At 47.7% G+C, this 9,255-nt stretch overlaps 1 non-coding gene across 1 annotated transcript; it reads right to left on the reverse strand.

Moving 5' to 3' along the window:
- Positions 1 to 1,607: 1,607 nt before the first annotated feature.
- Positions 1,608 to 1,732, reverse strand: LOC125409606 (U6atac minor spliceosomal RNA). The gene has a single exon (XR_007234841.3). It is a non-coding gene; the product is annotated as a U6atac minor spliceosomal RNA (small nuclear RNA).
- Between the last annotated feature and the right edge of the window lie 7,523 nt (positions 1,733 to 9,255).

Raw genomic sequence — 9,255 nt, forward strand, 5'->3', positions numbered from 1 at the left:
CATCTTATGCACTGTCTTTACTCATATCTTGATGAACATATAGGCTGACTCCGTTTTCTCGTTATTACGAACAGTGCAGCAATAGCTATGGATAGGCAAGCATCTCTGTAATGTGTTGACTCAGAGTCCTTTGGAACATGGCCAGGAGTGGCATAGCTGAGTCTTATGAAAGCTCTTTTTCTAGATTTTTTTTAATGGACCTTTGATGCTGATTTCTGTGTGTGAGCACAGGCTTAAATTCCCACCAGCAGTGAATAAAGGCTCCCCTTTCTCCACATCCTTTCCAGCTTTCGTTGTCATTGTTTTCTTGTTGACAGTCATCCTGACTGGGGCAAGGAGGATTCTCAAGGCAGTTTTAGTTATTATTTTCCTAATGGCTGAGGATGCTAAACACATTTTCAATAGTTATGGGTTGCTCAGGTCTCCTTTTTGGGGAAGATGTATCCTTTTCGTCAGCTTGTTTGCTGATGGGATGATTTTGTTTGGGGGGGGGGGGAATTAACTTTTTGCTGAGCCCCGCCCCCGACATTCCTCAAGTTGCCCGCAGAGGGCACTGTTGCGTGTTGGAGTTTTGGATTGTCACAGCTCAGTTGGTTTAATCTTTTAAGCATTGTTTTTTATTTTTTTACAATGTATCTCCCACTTTATGGTTAGAGAATTTGAGGGTAACATGTCCAGAGCTAGGGTTTACAGCAGATAGGTTCTCTGGCTCCAGATCTGGCTGCCATTCCTGGTGTTCCTGCCTCTTACAGCTTGACCTGTGGGATTTCCCTCCCAAACATTTCTCTTCTGTGTGGTGACTTAAAAAAAGAAAAGAAAAGAAAACAAACAAACAAAAAGACAAAACTCTAAATAACGGCTTCTTTTTTTTATTTCCCTGGCTGTCCTTTTCCTCTGACACAGGGACACTGTTGCCAGTCTGTGTTACGTAGACTGGTGATAAGAGGAGACCCTCTCAGAGATTCATGTCCTGTCTCCACATCTGGGGCCGGGATAGGATGGAGGCTAAGACCAAGGGATGGTTAAACAAAGCTGGGTGCCTAACCAGGTCTGAACATTTCCTAGCTGCATGGCTGTTCACATACACAACCACACACACACACAATACATACACACACATAGAAACACACATACACAACCACACACACACATACACAACCACACACACACACACACAAACACACACACAATCACACACACACACACAATTTTAAATCTAGATTTTGCAGATGAAAGGACATGACAGGTGATGTTTGTCTGACTTCTTTTGCTTAAATAATGATCTTTAGTTCTATCAATTGTCTCAAAATGTCATGATTTCATTTTTCTTAGCAGCTGAATAAAATTCCACCACGCGCACAGGCCACCTTATCTTTACCTAGCTATCTGCCGGGGCACATCTGGGTGGGTTCCGTGTTTTGAACAGAGCAGCACTGAACATGAACACAACATGGTGTGGTATGCGTTTATCCAGTGGCATAGCTGGGCCATACAGTTGTTCTATTTTTTTTCTTTTTAAAAACATGCATTTATTTAAGGTGGGAGAGTGGATTTGCCACAGCATATGTGGAGGTCAGGACACTTGCAGGAGTTGCTTCTCTCCTTTTAAAAGACAATGGTTACCTGCCGCAAAGCCGCTGGCAATGCCTTGACCATACGTATATTACTAGGCCAAGGGCCTCTTCCATCCTTGTCAAGGGGCGTGCTGATCTTCTCTCCTTTCAAACACCACACATTTTTAGTCCCCCCCGAATCTTCCATATTGACTTTCATAATGGCTACACAAATTTACATTACAATCAGCTGTGTGATTTTATACAATTTGTTCAGCATCTCTGAGCTTCTGTTTCTTCATTTGTACACTGGGGTCCATAATCCTTGCGATCTCACTGAGGTACCTTGATAGGCCGACCATTGTGGTACGCAGCATCTGTTTCTGTTACAGTGACTTTTATGCACAACACTTGCGCTCACCTGTGAGTTCACCCCTCCATTCCTGGCATCCCTAGCCCTCTGTCTTCTCAGGTTCCCTAGACTCAGGTGAGAGTGAATATCGCAGCTTCGCCTGCTCTGCCAGCTCCAGAGAGAGGGGTATCTGGCGTCATGGCCTCGGAAGCCGCTGCTGACTCTGTCAGTGCACAGCTTTTCATTATTGTCCCTTTTCTGGGATGACTATTCCCAGGGGCCGCCACAGACTCTTCAGCTCTTGTGCAGCTTCTTTTAAGGATCTGCTTTGGGGAATTCAAAGCGTGGCAAGCGACATGGACTCCTAGCTTGGTATTCATCCCGTTAGTAACTTCACATCTGTCTCTGAGGAACGCCATTGTTTCGGGAGAGCTTCTGGGAAGTCGTAGCTCTGGCTGACCCTTCCTGACTTCACACGAGCTCCCAGGCTGCCGTCCTGGGATGTGTAAATGGCCCAAGTTCAGAGGGAAGATCAAGAAAGACATCTTTTTGCTCTGCAGCAGTAGGAAGCTTGGTGAGGGAGGGTGGCGGCAGCAGCAGAGACTTTCCCTCATATCCAGTGAAGCAAAGCAGTCCCTACAATTGCCTCTTCCATCCCACCCAGCCTTGCCCTCAGTGGGAAACTGAGTCTATGAGGTAGATGGTAAAGGAAGGTAGGGAATCCTTAGTCTATATTACAAAGACATTTTCTTCTCTTGGTGAGAGCCTCCATTATAAAGGACGAGTAAATGAACTTGGTTATTCTGGGAGAGTCAAACGCAAATTGGGAACCTAGGACTCTGAAGGGGAGAAAGTCATGGCAAGCTGAGTGGATGGCTGTTCACAAAGCTGTTCCCCTGACCCCTGGCATCTGCACTGTTCTTCTACCCTCGTGGCCTTCACCCCAGCTGATGGAACAGGGTGGAGGCGTGCCGACCACTTCCAGCCTTGGCCCAGAGAACCCTGTGCTTCTCCGTCCTCTCTACTCACAGAAGAGGAGCCAGGGGCTGAGAGGCTCCTCCTGTGGAGATGGGGTTCCTGCGTGCACAGGGAACCAGGACTGAAAGGTGATTCATGCAGTCACATGATTAGGTGTAAGCCAGTGATGCCTTTGTCCCAGCAGTTCCAGATCTCCTTCAAGTCTCTTATTTGAGGACATCCTGGTGTTTTCAGCCTGTTTTCTTAGTTAGAGTTTCCATTGCTGTGATGGAACACCACGAACAAAGCAATGTAGGAGGAGAGGGCTTATTTCACTCACAGTTCCATACAATAGTTCATCATCTCAAGCAACAAGGGCAAGAACTCACACAGGGCAGGAATCTGGAGGCAGGAGCTGATGCAGAGGTCGTGGAGGGGTGCTGCTTACTGTCTTGCTCTTCATGGCATGCTCAGCCTTCTTTCTTACAGCACCCAGGACCACCAGCCCAGGAATGGCACCACCCACAATGGACTGGACTGTCTCCATCAATCACTAATTAAGAAAATACCCCACATGCTTGCCTACAGCTGGATCTTATGGAAGCATTTTCTCAATCGAGGTCCCCCCCCCCAGATGACTCTTGCCTGTGTCAAGTTGACACAAAACTAGCCAGCACATCTGTGCATGCTGCTCTAATAAATACCACACTGGGTAACTTATGAGGGGGTGGAAATTTTTCTTTCTCCATTCTGGAGGCTGGAAGGTCTAAAGTCAGGGCATTGGCTGTCTGGTGAGGAGCCTGTCTTCTCTTTGAAAATGATGGCTTGAGCATTGTGTCCTCCAGAAGGAACACTGCCGTCACAGAGGGACAAAAGGGATGATTCCCTGTCAAGCTCTTCTATAGGGACATCTGATTCCAGCCTGGAGAGTTCCACTGTCAGGATCCTCTTACCTGTGGAGGGTCCCGCCTCCGAGGGCTATCATATTGCCGTTCAGTGTCACTGCCTGGATTCTGAAGGGGTGCGTCCAACCACTTCAGGTACAGTGAATTTGCACAGACGCAAGGGGCCCCTCAGAGTCAGACAAACACCTCACGACACTGTGCAGTTGGAATCAGAGTCCTGCAGACTCCACACCCGTCACCACGTCAACTATGCTTCCTCACGCGAATTCACACCAAAATAACCGGGGGCTGGGGGGAAGCAGGAGTCCCCATCATGGAAGGATGTGATGTTCTTGAGTAACTTGGTTTAAAATTAGATGTAGATTTAACTGGTGGAGGGACTGGGTCAGAGGCTGGAATGCCACCATCTCAACACAGTTTATAACAGTCAAACTCACGCGTTGGAACCCAGGGTTGGGAGGCCTTCTCTTTTGTTAGCCCTCAGAAGGGAACAGGGTGGATGAAGTTGGAAACCAGGTACTCCTCCAGTGTGAGGACTCAGGACGCTCACCTGGTTCCTTCATCAGGGCATCAGGGTCTGTGATGAGATGAGGTTTCTCATGACAGACTCATACCCACTCTGTGAGGAAAACCACAGAGCCAAATGGGCTGGAGACTGAGTCCCTGTGGGAGGGCCCTTTTCCAGGCCCGTGTGACACCTCTTTGGGGGCCAAGAGTGTGTCCTAATGTTTTAAGCCCCCTTTTCCACAGTGACCTCTGGCTGAATAAAAGATATAAGAAGGGAAGGACTTGACTCTCCTAGGTCTAGTGGGAGAGAAGGTTTATTGTAGATAAAAGGGAGAGTATGGGCAGAGACAGGAATATCTGGGGGAGTCCAGAGTGGACATGACCTTGACTGAGTTGGGCTGTGTGGGGAGAAGGGGAGGGGAAGGGAGAAGGGAGAGAGAGTAACCAGGTGCAGCAGCCAAGAGGGCTGGTAACCAAAATGTCTGGATTATATAGGGAAGAGCCTCTAGGGGAAGGGAAGCCCAGCCCCAGGGCTGGAGAGGGAGGGAGTAGAGGGCAGGGTATGGCAACCCTCCTGTAACAGGTGGGAACTGAGGGATGCTGGGAGAACCTGGCAGCCAGGTCCGCTTTGATATGTTAAGTAGGCTTCTCAGCTATTTGTCCCAGGATTTGAGACTTTTCAACCTCCTCCTACATTGTGAGGCTTTCCTAAGAAAAGCTTGGGCCAAGAGAACTTGATGGACTGGACTGGTCCTCCTCCCCAGAGTGCAGTGATTTCTCACTAGCAGCATAGTCTCCCAAAGGGATCACAGTGGGGCTCTAGAGAAAAGTCACAATGGGGAGGGCTGGATTTATGAAAGGCATGCGTTGTTAGTTTTTTTTTTTTTTTTTTTTTTTTTTTTGCACCTGTAGCTCACAGTGGCTTCAAATGTGCTGTGTAATCAAATGCAGTGCAGCACTGAGCCATGGGCTTTTTTTTTTTGCATGTTTGGTAAACTCTATACCCCCTGAATTATGCATGCAGTACCTATATAATGTAATATTTAGAGCCTGCTCTAGTCTAGGTGCTGAGGCCTTCGGTGTACCAGGTGAGAAGGAATGAGACTGTCTCTTGGTCCCAGGGGGGAAACTGGCCCGGGTGAACAGCCCATCAGGTTCTCACTTGGAGGGGAAGGTGGCTTTATATGAAGCCAAACACATGGAAAAGTTAGTGAGACAGCCAGGTATCTCAGCCATCAGAGGACAAGGCTAAGGTGACTGGAAGCTTGAAGTCAGCCTGGGAGACATGACAAAACCAAAATCAGAACTCATACAAGAAGCCAGGGAGTTTAAGGGCCATCAGGGTTCTCTGGACAGGGCATGCAAGTGATCTGTAGCATTGTCGGAATAATAGAGCATTTAGGAGACGGAGGCTGATAAGCATGGAGGGAATGGGGACATGGAGACCGTGGGTTTGGGCATACCTGTCCATGGGGAAGGGTAGCTCTTAGGGAAGCTAGCTAGTTTGAGGGGTAAATTTGCTTTTGGGGGAGGAAAGGAAGTCAGGGGAATGGGGCAAGGACAAAACGGTGGGGAGGAGCACACCCAAGTGATCTGATCACTCATCACTCACCACTGACTGAGAAACAGCTGCTCACCCATGAGCTTCTGGGTGATTCTCCTATTTCCACCTCCCATCGTACCATGTGAGCAGGGAGGTTACAATGTCTGCTCCCATGCTCACTTTTTCTGTGGGTTCTGAGTTGTCAGGCAGGGGTGGCCAGTGCTTTAACCCACTGAGCTGCCTGGCCTGCCCTGGGCTGACTTTCTGAGATGCCTCTCTCCTCATGCAGTGGTTGGTCCCTTTGTCATGCCCTCCGTACCGGAAGTGCCTCTAGTATCTGCTGCTGGAAACCCTCCTCTCTTAGTATCTGGCTTGGCCACTTCTTTGGGGGTTCAGACCCCATAATTCAGGAATAGTGAAACTCACTATGGCTGTTTGAATGAAAATGGCCCCCTTAGGCTCACAGGGAGGGACACTATTAGGAGGTGTGGCCTTGTTAGAGAGCTGTGGTTTTGTTATACTAGCCACAGAAGAACAGCACGGCTCGGCAGTGTATGTGGTTACTGTCTTGAGAGTAACCAGCATGCATCTCAGATGGGGAGGTCCATTGCTGAGCTTCCAGGATGTTGGTTCAATATTTTGCTGGCATTTAGCAGTAGTAGCATCCAGAGCCAAGTCAAAGCAAAGGTTTGGTCCAAGTTTCATCCCACAGTGGATTCTTTTCTACGTTCTCTTTCTCCGTGGGCCACAGAAGCAGGACATTTTTATTTACCTGACACATCTGCTCTTTCTTCCTGTCCGCTCTGTATCTTTACTGTCTCACTCTTCACTTCCCTTCCCTCCCCTCCCCTTTCCCTCCCTTCTCTTTTCTCTCTTTCCTCTCTTCAGTTCCTCCCCGCTTCTCTTCCTCTTTCCTTCGCTCCTCTTCCCTCCCTCTCCTTTTGAGACAAGGTTGAGTTCAAGCCAACTTCTTACTGTGTAGCTCAGACTGGCCTCAAACTCACTATACCCGTCTCAGCCTATCACGTGTTGGGATCACAGGCATGCATTCTCACACCAGGATTTGTATCTCTTCATGTCCTTCCATTTCAAAGCTGTCTTATTCTTGAAAGATTTATTTATCACATATACAGTGTTCTGCATGCAGATATGCCTGCATGCCCAAAGAGGGCACCAGATCTCATTACAGATGGTAGTAAGCCACCATGTGGTTGCTGGGAACCTCTGGGAGAGTAGGCAGCACTCAGTCCTTGAACCATCTCTCCAGCCCCACAGTTGTCTTCCGTGAACCATTTTACAGCCCCAGCATGGGTTTGCTGACTTGTGAAATATCCAAGCCTGATAGTTTCTGGGGAGTCCTTATATCTCTACTCATGTCGCCAAAAACTTAGATCCACAAAGCCACCTAAGTGCCAGGCACAGCAACCCATTCAGCCGGGGTGGGGATGTGCCTGTACCATGGTGACAGGAACGCTACTGTGGCCCTGCCTCCCCCATGTTCTTTTAGGGAACCTTGATAATGTAAAACCTTAATTCCCATTTGTCTTTGGAGCACTCAGGATGTTTGAAATAGAGAAACAGAAGAACCGCCATTGTGTTTCTCAGGGAATTCTGCTGTGTTGGGTCAGCAGTTCTGCTTAGTAGCAAGAGACAGTGACCCTGTCTTGGCCCCTCTGAGTTTGTGCTCTCCAGGGCCTTGTAGTCCACCCCAAGGTGAGCAAAATTCCACAGCAGTAACCGCCGTCCCCTGCTTAAGTGAAGGTCAGAGCCGCAGCAGCATTTTCGCCTTGGGTAGTTTTAAAGTTTGTTTATTAAAACTGGTTGTAGCTTTGGGGGCTGGAGGGATGGCTCAGCAGGAAGAGAATCTAGAGAAGAAGCAAGGGCATCTTCCCATTAAAACCAGGATTGTTCTGTAAGTAAATCTGAATAGAGGGGGAGGAAGCATCTAATTAGAATTATAACGACGCCCCCAGCCTGCTCCCCCTTTGCACCGTATTGTTCAAACTGATTTTATTTTTAAAATTGCCAATTTAAAAACACATCCATTTGAAGGGACACAAAGATCAGTCCTTGATTTTCAATTTTGGCTTCAGTCTCACTGTAAGGGAGCATCGCTAACAGTGGTTCCCCCTCCCCCACCACCAATCTGCTGCAGCTGTGTTAAAACTCCACTTGGGAAGGAATGTAGATTTGTGTTTTGTGTGAAGAAAAACTAAAATGACTAAGTGTAGCACAAACCACTTAGAGAGGTGTGAGGCTGGGAACAGAGGGAAAGAATCTGGTTACCTGATATTCATTACAGTATGGCAGATCACAGGTCTGTGTCTCCTGCAATGCATGCTTTAGGATGGTTGAACCTAAAGCCACACAGGGTCCCTTGTCTGAATGAGGATCTGAGTCATAACACCATTTTTATATGAGGAAGTTATAACGTTTGTTTATTCAAACTGTTTATAGATTTAGGGGCTGGAGGGATGGTTCAGCAGGTAAAGTACTCTCTGTGTAAGTGTGAGAACCTAAGTTCAAGCCTCGGAACCCACTTATCAGCCATGTGTGACAGCATGTGTCTGTAACCCCAGTGTTGGGCAGGTGGAGACAGGAGGATTGCTGAGGGTTTTTGACCAGCCAATCTAACTGGATTGTTAAGTTCCAGGTTCAGTGAGAAATTCTTCTTCAAAAAATAAGATGGGACTCAATAAAGGGAAACACCCATAGTTGACCGCAAATTCATGTGCGCAAATGCACACACACACACACACACACACACACACACACACACACACAGAGAGAGAGAGAGAGAGAGAGAGAATTAGAGAGTCAAAAGAAGCATTTGTTCTTGAAAAAGTGCAGAACTGCAGAAAAAAAGCCTGTATTTCTTTCTAAAGTAGCCTACCTGGCAATTAGCCTGTAATAAAACAAAAGGTGTGTTTAAACCCAAAGCAGCTCTATAAACAGATACTCAAACATTAATTCCAATTTAATTGCTTCACTGTGGGCACAGTGGAGATTTCAGACCATGGAAGAAGCATCATCTCTGTGTGCATTTAGCTGAACAGCATGCCAAGCATTGCTGTGGCTGCGTGATTGATACCCACACCATCCTATCTCCAATAATGCACTCTTCGTCAAGTCCAAGTTCCTCATCTGCTACCGGGGTTCCAACCAACTAACCAAGCCTGTGAGCTGGGATGCATAGGCCATGTAGCCCACAGGGGTAAGGAATCAGAGCTTTCTTACAGGGCAGCATTTTTGTCTACTCCAACTGGTTGCCTTGCCTGGCTTGGGCCATTTGTTTTCAAGGGAGACTCCCTCAACCTCAATAACTCTCTCTCCTAACTCCTTCCTCCCATCTCAGTCTAGGCATTATTCCCACGATCAGTTTCTGTGCTTTATTTCCCTTCCTCTTGCCGTTTAGGGAATCTGGGGGTGGCAGGGGGT

The sequence above is a fragment of the Myodes glareolus genome, chromosome 9, assembly GCF_982192425.1.
Source record: "Myodes glareolus chromosome 9, mMyoGla1.1, whole genome shotgun sequence".
Lineage (NCBI taxonomy): Eukaryota > Metazoa > Chordata > Mammalia > Rodentia > Cricetidae > Myodes > Myodes glareolus.